Source organism: Amblyomma maculatum, chromosome 5 (assembly GCF_055883805.1).
Source record: "Amblyomma maculatum isolate TAMU_Amacu chromosome 5, ASM5588380v1, whole genome shotgun sequence".
Classification (NCBI taxonomy): domain Eukaryota; kingdom Metazoa; phylum Arthropoda; class Arachnida; order Ixodida; family Ixodidae; genus Amblyomma; species Amblyomma maculatum.
This window is the reverse complement of record NC_139348.1, coordinates 17,276,750-17,300,102: the sequence shown is the minus strand read 5'-3', so window position 1 is coordinate 17,300,102 and position 23,353 is coordinate 17,276,750. Positions and strand designations below refer to the sequence as shown.

General features: G+C 51.4%; 1 long non-coding RNA gene across 1 annotated transcript in view; it reads left to right on the top strand.

Moving 5' to 3' along the window:
* The window catches only part of LOC146187817 (uncharacterized), a 125,996-nt gene that overhangs the window by 68,128 nt on the left and 34,515 nt on the right, over positions 1–23,353 (top strand). The gene's annotated exons all lie outside the window — the stretch shown is intronic.

Sequence of the window (23,353 nt, the reverse complement as noted above, 5' to 3'; positions counted from 1 at the left end):
GGAAACGGTAGGACTTTTTGACGGGTTAGTTGGTACATGATCTTGATTCTTATAGCACTGACGAAACACCACAGGAAGAACGACACAAAAGGACAGAAGCGCTTCTGTCCTTTTGTGTCGTTCTTCCTGTGGTGTTTCGTCAGCGCTATAAGAATCAAGACCATGGAAACGAGACCGCCGATCAGCTGGCCAAGCAGGCGCCCCACCTCCCCGTGCCCCTCTCGTCCTCAGCCTCCCACTACGATGCAGCGAGACTCATCATCGCTCGCTACGTTCGCTGCCAACACCCTGACAAGCGTGTGGCCGCCAACCAGCACATGGGCCTACTCGACGCGCGAGCCTTCGAGTGTGGGGACTTTGCCTCCTTCGTCTGCGTATCGGTTGTGTGCGGACTGCCGAACGAATGTCTCGCCTCCGCCAGGCTCCCAGTGCAGCGTGTGTTCTGTTCGGTGCCCCAAAGAAACCCTCGAGCACTTTGCCCCTCCCTGCAATAACAGCGAGCTGCCCTTCAACTGGGCTACCGACATCTAGGACTTCCCTCGTCAAGGCTGAATGAAGTGCTGTATCCGTCAGCCAAGCAAACTGTCGCCCTCAGGCTCCTCCTTGTCTTTCTGGAGGACACACAACTTTGCCCCCGCCTCTAACACCGCAGGTGTGAACCCCTCTGGCATTGCCGCGCCTCCTCCTCCCCCTACCTCCCTTTCCCATCCCTCCCTCTCACAATGTATCACTTCTCTCCACTTACCCCTCCCCTGCACAGCCCCGCTGCGGTGGTGGTGTGGTGGTGGTGGTGAAAAACTTTATTTAGTGGAGCCGCGAAATACTCGTTACAAGGGCTGGGCCGGCTCCTGATCACGGGTGGTGGCCAGCAGGCAGTGCCTGACGGCGACCGCTTCAGCCCAGTCGACCAGTCTCCTTTGTGGAGCCGGTTCTGAGCTGGAGACCGCGATCTCCCAAGCCTCGTTGTCCGTAAGGCGCCATTCGGCCGGTGGTTGAAACTCCGGGCATCTGAACATAATATGTTCGAATGTAGCTCTCGGGGCCTCGCAGAGGGAACATTCGGACTGATGAGTAGAGGGGGAGAAGAGTGCCAGCAGTGCTGGGGAGGGAAATGTGCGGGCTTGAAGGTGTCTCCATGTTATTTGTTGTGGTTTAGTTAAAGAGGGGTGTGGGGGAGGGTAGTGAAGTCTTTCATACCGGTAGTGTAGTGTAATGTCGTTGTAGGTTATCAGCCGATCTCTGGCACTGCCTAGGTCCTCGGTATCTGTTGCTCGGTCGACGTATGCTCGAGCAGCAGAATTGGCCGCTTCGTTACCGGGGTTGCCCGAATGGGCTGGTACCCAGACAAGGTCTATGGGTCGGGGTGTTTGAACGTTGGTAGTTAAGATTTTGTGAGAGGCAGCATGTAGCTGGCCTCGGGCGAAATTTTGTATGGCAGTTTTAGAATCGCTAAGGATAAGGGTGGCAGTGGAAGAGACTATCGCGATGGCTATAGCGGATTCTTCCGCTTCTACGGATGTTCGGGTAATGATAGCGGCTGATGTGATGTGTTCGAAGCGGCTGGATACCGCGCATATCGCATAAGCTGAGCGGTGTGGATATTCTGCGGCGTCCACGTAGACCGTGTCGGGTTCGTTCGCATGTGCTCTGTGTAGGGCACGTGCTCTCGCTTTTCGTCTGGCCTGGTTATGAAGGGGATGCATGTTTTTCGGAAGTGGGTGGACAGTGAGGTGATCGCGGACTGTCTTTGGAACTGCATAAGTTTCTACTGGAGGGGGACCTAACGGTCTAAGTTGGAGAAAGGAAAGAATGTGGCGACCAGTTGGGGTAGTGGAGAGCCGTCCTAGTTGGGCGATGCGGTGGGCTTCCACCAGTTCGCTGAGGGTGTTATGAACTCCCATGCCTAAGAGTCGATAGGTTGGGGTGCGCTTAGGTAAGCCGAGAGCTGCCTTATAAGCGTGTCTGATGAGAGCATCCACCTTGTCTGTCTCTGTTTTTGTTAGATATAAATACGGAATCGAGTAAAGAATGCGGCTTATAATAAATGCCTGTACTAAGCGTCTGAGGTCATGCTCGCGCATTCCACAGTGCTTGTTGGCTATACGTTTGATTAGGCGGGTGATCTGATGTGTTGTGTTAGTCAGTCTGGAGAGTGTATCCGTGTTAAGGCCGTTGTCTTGTATGAACATACCTAGTATTCGAAGTTTGTGAACTTGTGGTACTGGCTGACCATCTACGGTGATGATCATAGGGGGTTGGTGGTGTTTCCGCGGGCTTGGGTGGAGTATCAGGAGCTCGGATTTGGTGGAGGAACATGCAAGGCCTATTGAAGCTGCGCATCTTGACACCATGTCTGCCCCCTCCTGAAGAGTTTCTTCCATGCTACCTACATTCCCAGTGGTGGTCCACAGGGTGATATCATCTGCATATAGAGAATGGGAGAGGTTTGGGATCTGTGACAGCTTTTTAGCCATGGGGATGAGTGTGATGTTAAATAAAAAAGGGGAAAGGACTGATCCCTGCGGGGTGCCTCTATTACCGAGGGTAAAAGTGGAGGATTTTAGGGGACCGAACCGAATTTCTGCTGTGCGATCCCGGAGAAAGGCTGAAATGTAAGCATGTGTTCGGTTTCCCACATTCAGAGTGGATAGTGCATCCAATATAGAGGAGTGATAGACATTGTCAAATGCCTTTTGCAAGTCTAGAGCCAGCAATGCTCTTGTGCGTTTGCAGTGTCGGGGATGGAGAATTTCTTCTGATATCTGTAGCATGACATCTTGGGTGCATAGGTGGCTGCGGAAACCCAGCATTGTGTGAGGAAAAAGGTCGCGGGTTTGCATGTGTGTATGTAGCCGATTCAAGACAACGTGTTCAAAAAGTTTACCAAGACATGAAGTTAGCGAAATGGGCCTAAGGTTTGAAAGAGTGAGCGGTTTGCCGGGTTTAGGTATAAAGGTAACCTGAGCGTGCGTCCACTCTGAGGGAAGCGTTCCCTCTTGCCAGTGTTTATTAAAGAGTTCCGTTATTGCCTGGATGGAGTTTTCATCAAGGTTTCTAAGTGTTTTGTTCGTGACCTGATCGGCTCCTGGAGCAGACGTAGTGCGGAGTTGGAGCATGGCTGCTCTGACTTCATACTTTGTGATGTCTTCGTCTAGCTCATGGTTTTGGGTTCCAAGGTACTGTGGTAAGGGTGTCTTCGGTGTGGTTGTGAGGTATGTATCTTTTAAGGATTGAATAATGTTGTCGTTGTCCATGTCTATACCATGGATAAGACGCGTCACATTTTTCTGCTGTACATTCTTGGCGTGATCGGGTTCAAGAAGGCATCGTAGCAACCGCCACGTGTCCTTAAGTCCTAGGTTTCCAGCAAGGCGGTCGCATACTTGACCCCATTGCTGGTGACTGAGCTGTGCCGCGTGCGTCTCCATTTCCCTTATGAGAGCAGAGATGCGTAGCTTCAGGGCGCGATTGTGTTTGTTTTTAAGCCATCGCTTCTGTAAGCTCGAGTGAGCTTCCCACATGTGGAGTAATCGGCTGTCAATCACCTCCGAGGCTTGTGTGCATGGCATTTCCGATGTGGCCATGTTCACGTCCTTGTTGAGGTTAGCCAGCCAATTTGTAAGGTGGTCTATCTGCTTCGGGGCCGCGGTACGAAGATTGCGAAAGCGATCCCAGTTGGTGATTTTGAGTTTCCTCTTTACACGGGGGGTTGTGGAGGATAGTGAGAAAGAGGTCTCAATTATATAGTGATCGCTACCAAGAGAGGTTTGCGTGTTTGTCCAATAGCATTGTGTTATGTTTTTCGTGAGTGTAAGATCGGGGGTGGTGTTGTTCTGTACACTGTTGCCGATGCGCGTGTACTGTTGTGTATCATTGACAAGGGTTATGCCCTCATTTTGGAGAAGTGTCCAGAGTCGGGCGCCTTTACTGCAAGTCGTTTTGTATCCCCATGTGATATGGCGGGCATTAAAGTCTCCTGCAACTATCAATGGTTGGTTAGCGCTGATTTGAAGGGCTTTTTTCATGACCGCCATTAGAGGAGCAGTTTTCCCTTTCGGGGGGCTGTAGATATTCAGAATGAATAGACTCGTTCCTTTCCGCTCTTTGGGAAGCAGCTCTATCAAATGGAAGTCGATATCTGCAATGTCCATGTTGTGATCAGTTGCTGTGTACTTGCGGTGAACCAGCGTCGCCACTCTGTACTGAGGACAGTTTGTTGGTGTATGAGGAGTGTAATTGAGCAGTTTTACAGGGGAGTTTGTTTCCTGCAGTGCGATTACCGCTGGTGTTTCATCGGCCGGAAGGGATTGAATGTAGAGCTGCAAATTACTACGCTTGGAACGAAAGCCTCTGCAGTTCCACTGCCACACCTTAATGTCCTGTCGACGTCCTGCCATCTTGGGGCTGAGATTCGGGTGGGATCATTTGAGATACTGTGGTAGAGAGTAGCTTTTCTAGAGCAGTTTGAATCTGGATCTGTTGCTGCTGCATCTGCTGCTCGAGCATCGCTATCCGCGCGTCTACTCCAGCTGCCCATGCGTTCGTGCTGGTGGTCATAGATTCAAATTTTTCCGCAAGCTTCTCTTCGAGTAAAGCTATGGAGGCGATCAGATCAGGCTTTTGGGAGTCGACCACTATAGGAATGTCTTGGTGAGGTGCCTTCCTTTTGGCGGGTGTATGAGTTTGAGTAGTAGATGCTGTGTTGTTGCATGTGGGAGGAGGAGGCGGAAGTGGGGTGGAACGACCTGGGAAGGGAGTGGAAGAACTTTCCATTCCCTCTGCGGAGGAGAGCCTGTGAATTAGCGTTTGCATTTGCTGAGTGAGCTTTGCAATATGATCATTGAGTTTTTTTATTTGATCATTCTGTTGTTGAATTTGCTTGCCCTGAGTTTCTAGCTTTTCTTTAAGTTGCTTATTTTCTCGAACAAGGGAGGAAGATCGTGGGCCCCAGCTCACCTTATTTTCCGGCGGAGGCTGGTCGGTCAGGGGCGGGAAAGATGGAGAGCGGTTCCTGGCGTTGGTCGAAGAGGCGGACGCGGCGGACCTGGAGCGGACGCGGTTAGTGGAACTCGTCCGGTGCTTGCTTCGGGATTGCCGGGTTGTTTGCTCGGCGTCTGCACCAGCTGTCGAGCGTGTCAGTTTCTTGTTGCCCGGTCTGTTGAATCGCTCCGAGCAATCGCGGGAGCCCGTAAAATGGGGGCCGCCGCATAGAATGCACTGGGGTGGACACGTTGGAGGGTCGGTCGGTACATGGGTCTCCCCACATCGTTGGCATAAGTTCTTTTTGGGTGCCGTGCACACGTCGCTGCGATGTCCCGGACGACGGCAGTTGAAGCAGGCTTCTGCTTTGGCGATGAATGGATGGCAGTGGTAGACCGCTCCATAGAAGCGCAGCTGTTTAGGTACTGATTTTGTATTTATGAAGGTGACCAGAATTGATTTGGTGTGGCCGAGTCGGCGTGCATCGGTGATGAGATAGGAGGGGCTTTGGTTGAACGTTTTTAGCTCTGTAAAAATTTCTTCAGATGTCTGGTCGTAGATAGCATTATAAATGATGCCTCGAATGGCGTTGTCCGGAGGAGCGATATAAGTTTTCATTGGGTAGACTTGGTCGATTATCTTTATAGATTCTAGTTGTACATATCTGCGGGCACGGTCTTCGGCTGGCGTGCTGATAGTGAATGAATTGTGCCTGGGGTTGATTCGGATGGCGTCTTGTGTTCGCACTGCGTCTATCGGTAGCTGCAGAGCGCTGGTGACTAGAGATAGTATATAGCCCCCGTTGTGTTTACTTAGGTCGAGGCCTCCACCGGGGCGGAACACGATTTTAAGGTCTCGTGTCGGGAGCTTGGGCAACGGTGGTGAACGCTTTAGAACGGTGGAAGACTTGCCTTGCGTAGGCTGCGTTGGTGTGGCTGTGCCGGCCGGGGGCTGATGAGTCGAGCTCGTGGGGGCTTGCTGGGCAGAGAGGACATCGGGGTGAGCCATACGTCGAGCCTCCATGGCCCGGTCCCATCTTGATGCAGTATCAGTAGTCCCATCTTCAGTGCGCACCATGCCGCTGTTGGTGGGCCGTGAAGTCGGGGGAGTGAAGGGTTAGGCCTAGGCCTAATGTGGCGGTGGCCGGCTCCCAGAGCAATCTCAAAGTTTATCCGCAAATTCGGGAAGACGGACCCGAAGAGAGGGTGCACAGGTGCTTAACACCTTCATGCGTATCTGCTATCTCCGGTATCTGCTATCTGATATCTTAAGCACCTGAACTGGGGCGGCGGAAATAAAGGGATAGAGAGGAAAAAGTAGAGGAAATCAAAGAGGTGAACGATAGGGAGAAAGAAAAGGGTAGGTAAAAATAAAAGAAATATTGGTCCCTAATCTGTTCTAGGAGACAGTTATAGGGCTGTGCCCCCCAATTTCTTCACACACCCCCCTATTCAATAACCTTCAAGAACCTCAAGTTCAGTAGTGACCGCTTCCCCGTCGGCTTGATGGGCAATGCTGCTGTAGGCACGTCTACATACCAGGGGAGGGTCCGGTTGCACGAGGGAGGCCAGGCACAGCCGCGCCTGGGATCGGCGAAATCGCTAGGCCTAAACTAGGCCTAGCTGGCGGCCGCCGCTTTGGATGGAAATAGCACAGTTTCTAACAAGTTCGTGCTCTAAATTCCAAAAAAGTAGAAGTGGGGAGTTGCAGAGCAGTTTCAAAAACCGTTTGCAGCACTTGAGTTCATGGGGAGTCGAACAGACCGCATAAATCAGTCGAAAAATGAGGAGTCGATGCAAACGCGTCCGCTCATTACGCGGGCCGGTGAGGGGAAGCTGCACGGGCCTGCTACTCGAGGTGGCTCAGATACAGTGCCAGTAGGAGGCCCGTGCATTTGCTTTTCCTTCTTCCTACAGCCACAACAGCTCTGTAGCTGCTACAGGGTCTTTAGCTGAGCCACCTCCGCTGCCTGTTGTGGCTGTAGGAAGAAGGAAAAGAAAATGCATGGGCCTGCTACTGGCTCTGTAGCTGAGCCACGTCCGCAACCTCGTGCGGACAGGAGAAAGTAGAGAAGAAACAAAAACAAGAGGGGGAGAAATGCGCGCGCCGCAACAGCCATCATCCACTACCGTAGCGGTGGCGGGTGGAATGACGGCCTGCAACAGGTAAAAATTCTGTGGCAGGCAGCCCTTGTAGGGCCAGGAACAGCCACCCTTCATCACCTCCCCCCACCACCGCTGCCTCGTGCGGACAGAAGAGAAAAAAGTCTCTTAGATGTCCCTTAAAGGGCCACTGTCCAGGGAAGGACCTTTAAGCGAAGGAGCTCAGTGTTTTTATAAGGCACCGGAAATAGTCTGTGCAAAACGATACAGTGTCGCACGCGCCGCAAAGCAACGAAAATACAAATGAAAGCTCTCTCGTGCTCTCTTTCGAGAAGCAAGCTTTCCCGATCCCTGCGCTGGCCCGTCGAGAAGCAGCTATGACGCATTTGTCGAGAACGACGTCCATTGGTCCGTCTCGCTGTCTGATGATGAAGGATGGGTGTCTACCGTTCGCTGCGCGCTTTTCCCTCGCCACGGCCAGACTGAATCCAGCGGCGCGCGCTTCCTCGCCCGTTTTTTTTTCGAGGTGCACGCGCAGTGCCACTTCCCACCTCCCGCCAAACGCGGAGGAGGAAGGGGAATTTGTCTTGCTGAGGTAGACGAACTCGTCCAGGAGAGTGAAAAGCCTTTGCGAGGGAACGAAAGGAGAGAAGCACGATAGAATCGGGTCATTGCGGTGGCTGTAACTGCGTTATTAGTTACTCTTTTCAAAAACGCTGCTGCTGCTGCTGCTGCTGCTGCTGCTGCTGCTGCTGCTGCTGCTGCAGCAGCAGCAGCAGCAGCAGCAGCAGCAGCAGCAGCAGCAGCAGCAGCAGCAGCAGCAGCAGCAGCAGCAGCAGCAGCAGCAGCAGCAGCAGCAGCAGCAGCAGCAGCAGCAGCAGCAGCAGCAGCAGCAGCAGCAGCAGCAGCAGCAGCAGCAGCAGCAGCAGCAGCAGCAGCAGCAGCAGCAGCAGCAGCAGCAGCAGCAGCAGCAGCAGCAGCAGCAGCAGCAGCAGCAGCAGCAGCAGCAGCAGCAGCAGCAGCAGCAGCAGCAGCAGCAGCAGCAGCAGCAGCAGCAGCAGCAGCAGCAGCAGCAGCAGCAGCAGCAGCAGCAGCGGCGGCGGCGGCGGCGGCGGCGGCGGCGGCGGCGGCGGCGGCGGCGGCGGCGGCGGCGGCGGCGGCGGCGGCGGCGGCGGCGGCGGCGGCGGCGGCGGCGGCGGCGGCGGCGGCGGCGGCGGCGGCGGCGGCGGCGGCGGCGGCGGCGGCGGCGGCGGCGGCGGCGGCAGCAGCAGCAGCAGCAGCAGCAGCAGCAGCAGCAGCAGCAGCAGCAGCAGCAGCAGCAGCAGCAGCAGCAGCAGCAGCAGCAGCAGCAGCAGCAGCAGCAGCAGCAGCAGCAGCAGCAGCAGCAGCAGCAGCAGCAGCAGCAGCAGCAGCAGCAGCAGCAGCAGCAGCAGCAGCAGCAGCAGCAGCAGCAGCAGCAGCAGCAGCAGCAGCAGCAGCAGCAGCAGCAGCAGCAGCAGCAGCAGCAGCAGCAGCAGCAGCAGCAGCAGCAGCAGCAGCAGCAGCAGCAGCAGCAGCAGCAGCAGCAGCAGCAGCAGCAGCAGCAGCAGCAGCAGCAGCAGCAGCAGCAGCAGCAGCAGCAGCAGCAGCAGCAGCAGCAGCAGCAGCAGCAGCAGCAGCAGCAGCAGCAGCAGCAGCAGCAGCAGCAGCAGCAGCAGCAGCAGCAGCAGCAGCAGCAGCAGCAGCAGCAGCAGCAGCAGCAGCAGCAGCAGCAGCAGCAGCAGCAGCAGCAGCAGCAGCAGCAGCAGCAGCAGCAGCAGCAGCAGCAGCAGCAGCAGCAGCAGCAGCAGCAGCAGCAGCAGCAGCAGCAGCAGCAGCAGCAGCAGCAGCAGCAGCAGCAGCAGCAGCAGCAGCAGCAGCAGCAGCAGCAGCAGCAGCAGCAGCAGCAGCAGCAGCAGCAGCAGCAGCAGCAGCAGCAGCAGCAGCAGCAGCAGCAGCAGCCGCCGGAGGACTTCCACCGGTCGTCTTGCTCAATGCTCAGAAAGAACTGTCAGATAATTTCGCAGTGGCGAACGGCAGCGGCAATTTCGGCTCGGGTGGTGCACATATACAGATCCGCCGCCACCGATCTGGCTCTCTGATTGCCACCGCACAGGGGTTGCATTGGAGGAGGAGCGAAGAAAGGAATTAAGTTCGAGCCGGCGCTTTGACAACCGGAGACTCGCAGGAAGAGGGGGGAGGGGGGCGGCGTGTACACCCAGCGGCAAATGATCGTGGCAGAAGCGCGCGCAGCAAGCGGACAACGCGATAAAGGGAGGAGGGAAGAGATAGCAGCGACTGACTGATGCTGCTGACGCCGATAGTGAGTCAACCCCAGCTGCGGAGTTGGTTTCAGGGACAACGCCGCCGATGCCGACGCAAACAATATGATACCCTCGCTTCCGCAGCGCCAAGAACCAGGTCTAGCCGTGGGAAGGGGGTCACTTATTCGTCGACGTGCCGGGGCCTACGTGAAATAACCGGCGCGTCGCCAACTGAAGAGCACCCTATCCGCCACACAGGAACAGGGGGGGGGACCCTCCCCTCCTCTTTCTGCATGGCGGCGGCGGTGTTCTATGCAGTCACGTTATCTTGACCTGTCTAGCGGCGTCAGCGGCATCCAGCGGTATCAGTCGGTCGCTGCTAGCGCTGGGGGGATGAAAGGGGGGCGGAGCTGGTTACGAGGCCGACGACGCCGACGCGAAACCCAGGAACGGACGCCAAAGAGCTGCGCTCTAAAAGAAGAGGGAGAGAAAGACGCGCGCCGCAACAGCCATAGCGACCACCACCATCACAATCTGATTGATTGATTTATGGAAGGGAAAGGCATGGTAATTGTCTCACTTCTTTTCTGTGAACACCTCAACCGCGCCGTAAGGGAAGGTGGGAGTGCAAGTGAAAAAGAGAGAAAGAGGAGCCGTAGTGGAGGGCTACGTAATAATTTCGACCACCTGGGGATTTTTAACGCGCGTTGACATCGAGGGACAGGTAGGTCACCGCCGCTTGCGGTGGGGGCTTGCCTGTCACCGAATTTTTATTTGTTGTAGGCCGTCATTGCACCCGCCACCGCTTCGGTGGTGGACGACGGCTGTTGTTGCGGCACGCGCCTTTCTCTTCCTCTTTCTTTTCTATTTTCTCTTCTCTCTGCCCCGCCTAGGTGGTGCAGTGGTAAGACGCCCGACTACTGTGCCGGAGTACCCGGGTTCGAACCCGACACCGGCGGCTGCGTTTCGATGGAGGCGAAACGAAGAGGTGTCCGTGCGCTGTGCGATGTCGCGCACGTTAAAGATCCCCAGGTGGTCGAAATTACTCCAAAGCCCTCCACTACGGCTCCTCTTCTCTATTTCCCCTTTCACTCCCACCTTCCCCCTTTCCTTACGGCGCGGTTGAGGTGTCCACATAAAAAGTGAGAGTTACCGCCCCTTTCCCATCCTATAAATCAACCAGTTTTTCTATTTTCTCTTCTGTCTGCACGAGCAGCGGAGGTAGTGGTGGTAGAAGCATTTTATTGCCATTAACAAACAGTGGGGGTGAAGCTCCCTGCATGGCACTTGGGTGCTCCCTTGCTATATGGGAGACACCCTTATAAGGCAAACGAAAGTGCTTGAAGGGCACTCCTCCTCATAGCACTGGAGATAATCTTCCGTTGTTCTTCACTTGAAGTGCTCTTCATGAGAGACTCCCAGGAGGAGTCTGCGACGTTCGGTGAAGGGGGATGAGGAAAGGTGGGGCATGTAAGAAGGATGTGTATGAAGTGTCCTGGTTTGCCGCAGAGTCTGCATGATGAGGAAAACTGGTCTAGGTATCGGGAATGTAGAAGTGTAGGGTATGGAGCCGTCCGAGTCTGCAAGCTTCGCCAGTGTACGGCCTGCGCTATGGTGAGATAGGGGGTTGGGGGTGTGTATTCCCTTCGTTTGTCCCGGTAGTACAAGAGAATATTATTTATTCTTTATTCAAGAGTTACCCCGCATTGCCCGTAGGCTTATAGCAGGGGGGTTACAGATTGGCAAAAAAAATCTTCACTTTTGGAACACACTTGCATTTTGGAAAGCCGGTTCGACTGTTGCACTGTTTTAACAAAAAATGAGTTTGCAAAGAGGTTCGTCCTGGTACGGTACTCTCTAATAATGAGAGAGTGGTCATGTCGTTTAGGAATGTAAAACGGCTGTTTTAAATAACTTTGAAATTCAATCCCCGTTTTTCCGTGAATTATTAAGTACAGCAGTTTTAGCCTCAACTTTCTTCTACGGGAACCGAGTGGTTTCCACTGCAGTTCTTCTTTCATTGCTGTACATTCATTCGCCCGTACCTCTCCAAGACAAACATTGCTGCTTTATTATGAATTTTCTCGAGTTTGTCGATTAATACCTGCTGTGCAGGGTCCCATACAATACACGCATATTTCATGATGGGTCGAACATAAGAGAGAAAAGCAGTTTTCTTGAGGTTTGGCTGCGAATGCCTTAAACTTCGCGGTATAAAATTTAGTGCCCTACCGGCTTTGGTAACCACATGGTCTACATGAGCATTCCAGGAACAGTCAATTGTTAGTATAACACCTAAGTATCTGTATGTACATTTCTGGCTCATCAATTCATTGCTTATGCGATACTGATCTTGGACTTTGTTTTTTTTTTCCGTGAAAAACAAAGATTAGCGCATTTCTACGTATTCAAACACATTTTCCATTTAAGACACCAATCGTGGATAAGTGTTAAGTCAGTTTGGAGTTGAGCAACATCATTGGCATTGTTAATTTTCTTGTACAAAACACAGTCATCTGCAAACAGACGTATACTTGAGGACATACCGAGTGAAATATCATTTATATAAATTAAGAACAGGAGTGGCCCCAGGACCGACCCCTGTGGGACCCCCGATGTCAAATCAACATAATCTGAGCATTTACCGTTCAGGACTACACGTTGGCTGCGGTCGAGCAAATAATTATGAATCCATTTTATTACAGCTGTATTCAGATTTACCATTTTTAGTTTATAAAGAAGGAGTGGGTGTGACACAGTGTAAAACGCTTTCCGAGAATCCAGAAATATGCAGTCTGTTTGGCCCCCGCGGTCAACCTCAGATACAAGTTCATGGTAAAATTCGACACGTTTAGTAATACATGATAAGCCTTTGCGGAACTCATGTTGTTCCTTTATTAGCAAATTATTCTTTACTAGGTGGTTCTCATTATTGCTTTGTATAAGACGTGCTCCAAGATTTTGCATGAAACTGATGTTAGAGAAATAGGCCTGTAATTTGACACATCATTTCTAGCTCCGCCTTTGTGAATTGGGACCACATAAGCTATTTTCCAGTCGTCTGGTCGTCTGGTAAAAGAACTGTATCCAAAGATTTTGTATAAATCACGGAAAGAGAGAAGGCGCTCCCAGGCCTGTAGAGAGGGCTCCGTTTCACTGGCCCGGAATGTAAGACCTCGGGCTCAGGAATTAACCTCTTTGTTGCCAGAGAGGCCGGCATGTGCTGGCGTCCAAATGAGGCTTATGGTGTAATATGGCATCTGCCATCTGGCATCTGCCAGGAGCGTAATATGCGAGCAGCTGTGCGGGATATATAGCCATTGTCATAATTTAGAATCGCAGTATTGGAGTCAGAGATAATTTTTGTGGCAGATGTAGAGATCAGAGTAAGCGCGATGGCTGCCTCCTCTGCCTCTGTGGTAGATTTGCTGATTATAGAGCTGGAAGTAAGCAGCTTTGCTTGATTGTCGGCTACAGGCAGGACCATACGGGAACCTGACGTATATTCTGCTGCGTCCACGTAGACCACCTCTTGGTCCTCGCTATATTGTCTGTGAAGGGCATGAGCCCTGGCTATTCTGCGGCCCTGGTCTCGCTCAGGGTGCATGTTTTAAGGGATTGGAGGTATGATGAGACTAGAGCGGAGGTTAGGAGGGCTTAGGTTTAAGTGGGATAATAAAGTGTGCCCAGCCGTCGAGTTGGGTAGGCGGGTTATTTGTGCCGTTAATGTAGCCTACGTTCCTCGAAAGTGTTGTGTACACCGAGTTTAAGGAGTCGGGCATTAGATGTGCTGGGGGGAAGCCGTAGAACCGCTTTCGTGCAACCTCGTAGGAGCGCGTTCACCCGGTCTTTCTCCTTTTGTTTGAGGGGGAGGTATGGGAGGGCATATGTGGCGCAGCTTATAATATAAGCCTGGGTGAGGCGAACTGTGTTTTGCTCCCGTAAGTCAGCCCGACGATTGTCTATGCGGTGAATCAGTCGGGTGGTCTGTTGACTTTATGTATGGAAGGTCTTCATGACTTCTCCGTGCGCCCCATGTGAGTGAAGAACTAGACTATAATTTATCTGGAGGAGTCTGGCCTCAGCTCTATTCTGTAGGCCTGCATGGGCCTATAGTGCTTCGTGCGGAAATGGCGGCGTCATCTGCGGCATCAGCAACCTCCCCCTCCCCTACCTTCCCATAATTCCAACTTCCCCTTCCCCCTGGTCACCAAGAGTGATGCCACAAAGATGGCTAACATAAGACGGGACCAGTACCCCCACCCCAAAAATAAACCATAGTTACCACCACCACCACCACCACCACTAGACCCAGCACACGCATTGTGGATACTAGTGGTACCAAATGGGTATCTAGCTTGAGGGAAATAGGCGACTGCCTGAATCGTATTGCTTGGAGCGGTAGAGAAAGAGTTCTGATTTTGAAGGGGAGCAAATTAGGCCACGTTCCCTTACATAGGTGCCGATGGTTTTTATTGCCAGTTGTAGATGTCCCTCTATTTCGGTATCACTGCCGCGGTTAGCCCAGACAGTGATGTCTTCGGCGTAGAGGTTGAAATGAATGTCGGGGATTCGGGCTATTTTTCGGGTAGGTGGAGAAGTGCTATGTTGAATAGTATAGGGAGAGGACGACACCCTGAGGCGTACCTCGTGCACCTAGCGTGACCCCTGGAAGGCAGTGGTCGCCAAAGGTAAGTGTGGCTGTGCGCTGGCTGAGAAAGTCTCGGACGAAATTATACAACTTGGCGCCGACTCCCAGGGTTGTAAGATTCTGAGGGATTCCTGAATGTGCAACATTATCAAATGCTTTGTTAAGATCCACCCCTAGGACAGCTTTGGAGTCATAGGTTTGACAGTCGAGAATATGACGTTTTAGCTGTAAGAAGACATCCTGTGTGGAAAGGCCAGGACGAAATCCAAACATGCAGGTGGGCAGGAGATTTTCGCCTTCTTGTTCAAACTCGGCCGTAAACTTCAAGCTAGGTTCGACACTGTTTAGTTCATGTAGAAAGCGAGGCGCGTCTTGTTCTCGTGAAATGCAAAAACAATCGTCGACATACCGGTAAAAGACCTTTGGCGCCAAAGTGAACGTATTCCTTTCCATTAATTAGTACGTCGTCCTCTAGCGCTTCAATGACGAGGTAACACACAGCAAAGCCTCGTCATGAAATTGCTAGAGGACAAAGTACTGAGCAACTCGGCGGCGGCAAGAGTAATAGTGTGCCTGTCGGTCATGGAACTATGAATGTCGATGCGTTAGCCAGTGTTTAATTTCAAGTCGGCGAAATTTCCGGAGTCCTCCACTACGGCGTCTCTCATAGCCTGAGTCGCTTTGGGACGTTAAACCCTACAAACCAAACCAAACCAAACTTAAGCATCTAAATATACGCGCAAAAGATGACCAAGAGCAACACGGGACATTGTTAAAACAGCCGCGAGCAGCAAGAATTATTTCAAATATACCTCGGAGCATTGGCGCGACAAGGAGAACGGCAAAGCCGCTTCTTGGTGACAGTGAGCATGAACCCGTTTCTCCTCGTGCTACAATCACAGTAACGCTGGAGGACGTTTAAAATAACAAAATATAAAGCCTTCAATGGTTCACGGCAATATACATAAAGAAAGGAAGCCATTATTCATTAGCAACCATCCATGAATACCACGCGCAATGTTTGTAAACAGTCTTCTTAGGGGTGGGTGGGCCTTCGTCAGGTGCCGGTAAACCTTTTGTCTGCTCTCACCCGGTGTTTATTGTTTTGTAAGTCAAAACAAAATAAAATGCTTAACAAATGCCATACTGCTACATAGCAAATGAATAGTTCCTGAAAAAACTAGGATGACGCTGAAGTTTCGTTTTAAAGTAGACGTGGTAGGGCCTTGATCCCCACATTTTAGGTCTCTGAATACTGTTATTGGTTATATGAGCGTGATTTTAAGGAAATGAAGACGTATGATCTCAGTTCTCAGTGCACCCCTACATTTATCTGAGGTAGGTACCTATCTTGTCGGTTCGTTCCCTAGCGCTAAGCTGTCCTCCAACTCACATGGAGGCTAAATGGGAAGAGAAATGGTATGACACTACCGCAAACGCTGCACAAAATACTGTTGCGTCACGACTTCGTTACGAAAATGCGTGCGTATTTTGCCGATGCAGTTTTTTGCCAATTTCGGTTAGAGCGACGGCATTGACAACGGAGGTGCTTTTTCGGCCGAACGAGCTTATGCTAGGAACAAGGCTCTTTTCATTTATAATGGCATCCCTTATGATATCTACTTTTAACTGCCATCGCCCCAAGCAAGCTGAGGTCACTCAGCTTGCTTGTTCTAAAAACATAGATATTCTGGTTTGCCATGAGACCTACTTCCATCGTCTTGGTAAGATCAAGAGCTTCGACAGGACATTTGGTACCAGGTCTTACTTGAGCTATGGCGCGTCGGGCTCTCATGAGGATGACATTATTTTTATGCCAAGCTTTCGCTGCTCGGTTTTGTGGCACTCCAGGGATGCTGAGGGCCGCGTCCTGTCTGTGGATCTTGATTCTGGCATTCGTATCGTTAACGTCTACGCTCCGAACAAAGGTCGTGATTAGAGTGCATTCTTCAACGCCTTGACTCTCAATTAATAGTCCATCCAAGGTAGTTCTGGTTGCTGACTTCAAATGGGTCCTAGACATGGTGGATCGCTTCTCTTTTCGTGGCACTTCACCTAAGGAACGAGACAGGCAGAGAGCGTAGACGTGTAGGTACTTAGGGGGCTGGTGGAGGAGCTAGATCGGTTGACGTCTGGAAGGTGCTCCGCTCGGGACAATCAGGATGACTTGAATTGGGAGGCGCCTTCAGGGCAGGCTAGACCGTTTCTACGTCTCTCCAACACTTCTGTCATTCACTCCATGTGGTCTGTCCCCTCCGCGTTGAGTGCTCACAGGTGTGTCATTATTCGCTTCACTGATGGGACTCTAGGCTCTCGCGGGAAGGGGACTTGGCGCTTAAACTTGCGGCTTCTAGAGGACTAGGAAATCGCTATGGAAGTCTCCGGTATTCTTAAAAGCTCTCTCAAGTCCGATTCGGCTTTAGATGGCGCTGGATGGACACCACAACTGTCATGCCTAAGTGCATGACTGTTTCAAGGCGGCGGGAATGGGGCGGGCACGTGTGGGACGACAGGTGCTTACCATCGTCTCTGATGTCCTCCTCCTGCTCTGTAAGCCTCTTTCTGCTGGGCGGGGGATCACGGGAGCACTTGCCGCGCAGCGCATTCCGCTCCGAAAATTGCTCCAACGTCGCTGCGATAGCCTTAGGGTTATGGCGCACTGAGCAGTGGGAGAGAGAACACTGGTGTAGCAGACACGTCCTCCGACGCCGCTTAGTGCGCACGAAGACTTTCCTCACAGAGTTGATAGACCTTGTTACCGGCTCCAATCGCAAACACGCCGGACGCTCTTCTTAAAGCATCACGGATGTTCTATTCCGCTCTCATCAGGCTCCAGTTACAAACACAGCGAAATTCCTATTTGAAACTCCGTCCATTCCAGCTCACTTATCAGGGGCTCCTTTGGATGAGATTGAACTTAAAGCGGCGCTTAAGTCATTTCATAGAAATCGTAGCCGAGGTTTAGACGGCCTGAATACAGTCTTATGTCACGTTTTGGGGGGCAGCTTGGGAAGCCTTTCATACCCCTTGTGAACAGGCTTTTGGGGGAGGGTATGCTTTCAGATACTCAAAGGAAAGGACTGATCATTCTCATATGTAAGGATGAGTCGAGAAGCATTGACCTGCAAGCCCGGCGTGATATTACGCTCCTGAAGATCGACTACAAGCTCATAGCCAATTAAGTGCCTGTCCTCTCGGTTGACTTCATTCCTTCCCGATATTATATTGTTTCCGGGTCGCTCCACTAAACTTCACGGTTTTGTCCTCAGTGACCTCTTCCTTTGTGCTCAACACAGAAATATTTTCGATATTCTCTGCTCCTCCGATCAGGAAAAGGCATTCGATGTGGTTAGCCAACCATGCTCTTACAAGTCCTGAAGGAAGCTGGTATATACTCTGATTTCTAGCGCATGGACAGAGCTATATATTCCAGGCCAGTTTCAGACGTTACTCTGTCAGGCGGTACTTCAGAAATGTTGACAAAGGCCGTGGAGTTCGGCAGGGATGCCTCTTATCACCTGCTCTCTACGTGCTTGCGTTTGGGCCTCTTCTACGAAGGTCTTCTCGGGACTGTTGGATAGCTTCTTTTGCATAACTCATAACCATTGTCGTCCCAGATGAGGCTTCTGTCTCCTCCGTTCTGGATATCATGGAGGTGAACTGTAAGGTGAGTGGGGCTAAAAGTCAATACGTTGAAGAGTGCCACCCTCTATTTTGGTTGGGCACCATCCAGTCCTCAGCCTGCTCATGGTCTTCCCGTGAAGGCTGAAGTTCGCCTCTTTGGTTTCTACTTCAATGCAGGTCTTTCAGACCGGAATTAGTTCTTTGCACAAGAGAAGATTGAATCTAGGGCAAGAGAATACGAGAAGCTTTTGTGTCCACTCAAAACTTGGACCGCTATCACGCAGTTCCTTCTGAACTCAGTGCTACCAGACTGCGCGATACCTGAATCTGTTGCCAGGCACCGTCGTTAATCAGTTCGTCCCCCTGCTCGCGGAGTGCACGTATGAGTGGCACGCTGCGCGGCCGCATACAGCTCCAGGGTTCCGGGTCTCCATAAAGTAACTGCAAAGGTACGGAAGAAGGTATGTTTCCACTTGCAGCGGTAACATCGCATTCTCGGAGAGCGGAGGTTGTCGTTGTTGTTCTCCTCTAGTTCTCGGAGAGTTGGTGTCGGCCGTCTGTGATTCTTTCGGTTACTGCTTGAACACTTTCTGTGTAAATATGATGCCACTGCAGTAAATGGTCGTCCTGAGTGTCACTTGTGTGATCATGAAGGTTCACCTCCTTGGCTCAATGCTACGATGGCGCTGCAGGCCGTTGTCGCGTTTGATACAGCCCACTCCTTTGGCACCATCGCGCGGTGGCCCCCTTATCCGGATAGGGCCCTCCGCTCGAACACAAAACGCTCCCTCAGACTTGGTCCTGGGAGGGGAGGGGTGGGGGCTACCGGAGGTACTGAACGGATGATGATGGGCTGATGAGTTATTTGAGACTTAGGGGTACGGCTATTTCGGGTGCGAAGTCCCCTTCCCGATCTGACAATGATGTTTAACAAATATTTGCCGTGCGCAGAGTTTTGAACATGGGGCCACCACTATTCGTTCTATTAGCTGAACCAGCGTTATTGACTGCTTGTAAAGCAGGGCACACCAACGGGTACACAATATGTCCTTTTAAAACCAAACAAAGGGATAATACTTCTTCTAGTCTCATATACGTGTTTCTGCACTGGGCATGTTTTACTGGGACCATGTAGCTGTTTTACAAGGCCGATATATTGTCACGCACTTCCCGCGGTCCTTATTGAAGGAAGATGAGGTTTGGCGGGATAAGCAGAAGAGGAGGAAGCTGGTTCTGCCCCGCTCTTGTGTGCTATTCTCTAGCGCAGCCTAAGATCTGTCTAAATAAACGTCGTAACAAGTGTGGTGGAGTTTGCGGGCTAAAGATCACCACGGAACCTCTCCTACTTCGCCGGAGCAGAAGAATTGCTGGGCTACCCCCCCTACGGACGGAGATGGCGCAAGCAGATGTTTCAACGCCGCCCATGTCAGCAGCACAACCGACCATCCCACAGCCTTATCGGGAACCCCGACACTTTTATGGCAAGCCTGGGGAAGACTTGGATGACTGGCTCACCCACTACAATCGGGTGAGCAAATACAACCGCTGGGATGCGAATACCAAGCTGGCGAATGCGGTATTCTTTTCTTGAAGAAACTGCACTAACATGGTTTGACAATCATGAAGCATCCCTTACCACCTGGGATCGCTTCATGGAAGAAATGAGAGCGGGATTCGGCGATGCCGATGCTCGAAAAAAGAGCGCAGAACAGTCTCTGGCTCAGCGAGCGCAAGTACCGGGGGAGAATGCACAACTTATATAGAAGAAGTCCTCAAGCTATGCAGAATAGTTTATGATCGAATGACAGAAGAAGACAAAGTGGGCCACCTTCTCAAAGGAATAGCGCAAGATGTGTACAACTTTCTCATCTGCAAGGAGGATTTGAATACCACCGCTGATGTAACACGACACTGCCGCACGTTTGAATCTTTAAAGCGACGCCGTATCATTCCGAAGTTTGGTCGGCTGCCTAATGTGACAACTGTCGCTAGTGTGGATGTGTCTGAAACGACAAGCCTGGCAGATACAATTCGCCAGATCGTCCGCGAAGAGCTTCGGAGGCATCAAGATATTGGGGGCCACGTCACACCCGTCTACAGGAGCACCTCTCCGTCAGACAGCCCATCTTCTACCTGTTATGCTCCCTCTGTTACGTCTCCTTCGGACACCCGATGCTCTGCTGCTCATCGCCCGAACATCCAGCCTCTCAACATCAACGCCTACAACAGCGAGCACTCTCGTCCTCCTCGTCGACCACATCCAGAGCATGAAACGTTTAATACAAGCGACGATGAGCCTTATTCATCGAATGAACGTGAGCCGCCAGTGTGTTATGCCTGTGGAATGATCGGCCACATTTCCCGCTTTTGCCGCAACCGTCGTCCGTACCAGCAGTATCGCCGACAGTGGGTGAACTCCCGTACAAGGCTTCCTGCTGACAGTGATGATTCATATAGAAGAACACCTGGCCGGAATGTGTACAGATCAACAGCTAGCCGACAAGAGCGCAGAATGGTGCTGAACCGAAACGAATCACCGGCATCTGACCGTAGCCTGACACCACCATCTCGGCGCCTACGACAATCCCTTTCTCCTCGACGACGGTCGCCACCTCCGGAAAACTAGTGAGTGCGGCCGATGGAGGTGAGGTCGCAAAAGATTCTAGCTTACCCATGCCTCTGCCCATTTCGATGTTAAAAAACCGAATTGAAGTGTTTGTGGACGGTGTACGTGCTATGGCGTTATTGGACACAGGTGCAACTATTTCTATTATAAGTCTCGCTTTTAAAAACTGCCTCGGTCGTAAAATTATGTTTGCTTGGGATAGTGCGACAACATTATGTGGTGTTGGTGGCGAACCGCTTAACCCACTTGGAGTCTGTTCCGTGAATCTTGTTATCGCCGGCCACACATTCCGAACTGAATTCGCAGTACTTACTCGATCAACGCATGACGTAATTCTTGGACTCAATTTTCTGCAGCAATGTGGGGCCACTCTCGACTTTCGCAATGGAGACATTTCTGTGAGCACTCGAATTGAATCTGCTTTGCGTGAAAATTCGCGGACCCATCCTAGCACGCTTTCGGTTTCGGAAGACATAGTCATTCCTGCAATGTCAGCAGAGTTTATACGAGTTGTTAGTTCCAGCTGTGCCAGTGATGCGTTCGACGCTGTGGTTGAACCACTCACCCTCAACTGCGCGAAGAAAAGTATTCTGATTCCCCGCTGCATCATCTCAGTCATGAATGGCCATTCTTCTTTGTGGACGACTAACTGCTCTAACGAACCTGTTGTATTACCACGTGGTCTAAAACTTACCAACTTTGACGAAGATACTTTTAAATCAGTGGCCGTGCTCAGCACAGACAATTCCCAGCCTACCGCATGCTCAGAAGATGAGACAAAGTTTCTTGCCATGATTAACAAATCCCTGCCAACAAGTGACCGTCACAGTTTAGTGGAAGTTCTGGCGAAACATACTGCGGCTTTCGATTTCTCTCGGGACTCGCCACCATGGATTCCCATTTCCCGCACTCAGCACCGAATCAATAGAGGAACTGCTGATCCAATCCGCCAGAAGCCTTATCGTGTATCCCCATCAGAGCGCCAAACAATCGAAGAACAAGTTCGTGACATGCTGCATAAGGGCATCATTCAGGAATCGTCTAGTCCGTGGGCTGCCCCTGTGATTCTAGTCAAAAAGAAAGATGGCACATGGCGATTTTGTGTTGGTTATCGACGTCTGAATACTGTTACCAAGAAGGACGTGTATCCCCTGCCACGTATTGATGACGCCATTGATTGCTTACATTCCGCCTCCTATTTTTCCTCAGTTGACCTGCGATCAGGCTATTGGCAGATCCCCATGCACCGGAAGATAAAAAAAAGACGGCATTCATCACCCCAGACGGGCTGTATGAATTTAATGTGATGCCGTTTGGATTATGTAACGCTCCAGCCACGTTCGAGAGATTCATGGATACAGTTTTGCGCGGGCTGAAGTGGCACATTTGTATGTGTTATTTGGACGATGTAGTGATATTCGGGAAAACTTTTCATGAACACAACAGTCGATTAGAGGTTGTCTTGGAGTGTATTGAGAAAGCTGTTCTGGTACTCAATTCCAAGAAATGTCGTTTTGGAGAACGCCAGACTGTGGTACTTGGACATCTCATAGACAAGGATGGAATCAGGCCTGATCCGAAAAAGATCGAAGCTGTCACTTGTTTTAAACCGCCGAAATCGTTTAAACAGCTCAGGAGTTTTGGGGGGCTTTGCTTCTATTTCCGGCGTTTTGTTCCGAAGTTTGCTGATCTAGCACATCCCCTTACTTGTCTTCTGCAAAAAGATGTGCCTTTCAAGTGGACTGCCGATTGTGACTCCGCCTTTCGTCAGTTAAAGTTTATTTTGACATCAGGACCAGTACTACGCCACTTCTGTCCATCAGCTCCAACAGAACTTCACACTGACGCCAGCGCAGTTGGAATTGGTGCTGTGCTCATACAGCGCCACAATGGCGATGAACATGTCGTTGCGTATGCAAGCCGTTCTTTGAGCAAGGCGGAGCGTAATTACACAGTAACTGAACAGGAATGCTTAGCTGTTGTATTCGGTGTGCAACGGTTTAGGTCATATCTTTATGGATGTGCATTTAAAATTGTGACGGACCATCATTCCTTATGTTGGCTTGTAAACCTTCGTGACCCCTGTGGACGCCTTGCGCGATGGGCTTTGCGCCTTCAAGAATTCAATTTTACTGTGTCTTTTAAGAGTGGTCGTAAGCACGGTGATGCTGACTGCTTGTCACGGTTGCCACTTGAAACTACTGATTGCGACAATGAAGTCTTGGATGAATATATAGCTCCTATCTCTACAAGTTTCGTTGATGTTGGTGAATTCAAGATTGCGCGGTGGCACGACGAGTTGGCGCCGCTTTTTGAGGCAGCAAAATCCCGGAGCCCTACGACCTCATTCTGCATTCGTGACGGTACAGGAAGAACTACTCGTCAGTAGGTGCGCGGCTTCTTCTGGTAGTTCCTACAAGTCTTAGGTGTCAGGTTCTTCGGGTAATGCACGACGATGCCACAGGTGGACACTTGGGTTTCGCAAGGACATTGCACAGGACTAAGGAACGTTTTTATTGGCCGAAGATGCGTCAAACTGCTCAACGTTATGTGGCCAGCTGCCTCTAGTGCCAGCGTTTCAAGCACCCAACCTGCTCACCGCCGGGTCATCTTCAGCCTATAACGCCACCACGAACCCCATTCGAACAGGCGGGAATTGATCTTCTATGACCGTTTCCCCGTTCCTCCAACGGAAACCGCTGGGTCATAGTGTGCGTAGACTATCTTACGCGGTACTGTGAAACTGCTGCTATACCGTCAGCCACTGCTTCTGATGTCTCGGCGTTCCTCCTACGGTCCATCATTCTTCGACATGGGCCTCCTCGTGTGTTAATAAGCGATCGTGGCCGACAGTTTACGGCAGAAGTTGTAGAAGAACTTCTTCGCCTCTGCTCATCCCATTTTCGCCATTCAACTCCTTACCACCCACAAAGAAACGGTCTTACAGAACGCACCAATCGGACGCTTAGCAATATGCTCGCAATGTATGTCGACTCCCGCCACAAAAACTGGGATGAAGTCCTTCCGTTTATAACATACGCATTTAGCACTGCTAAGCACGAAACGACAGGCTACAGTCCGTTTTTTC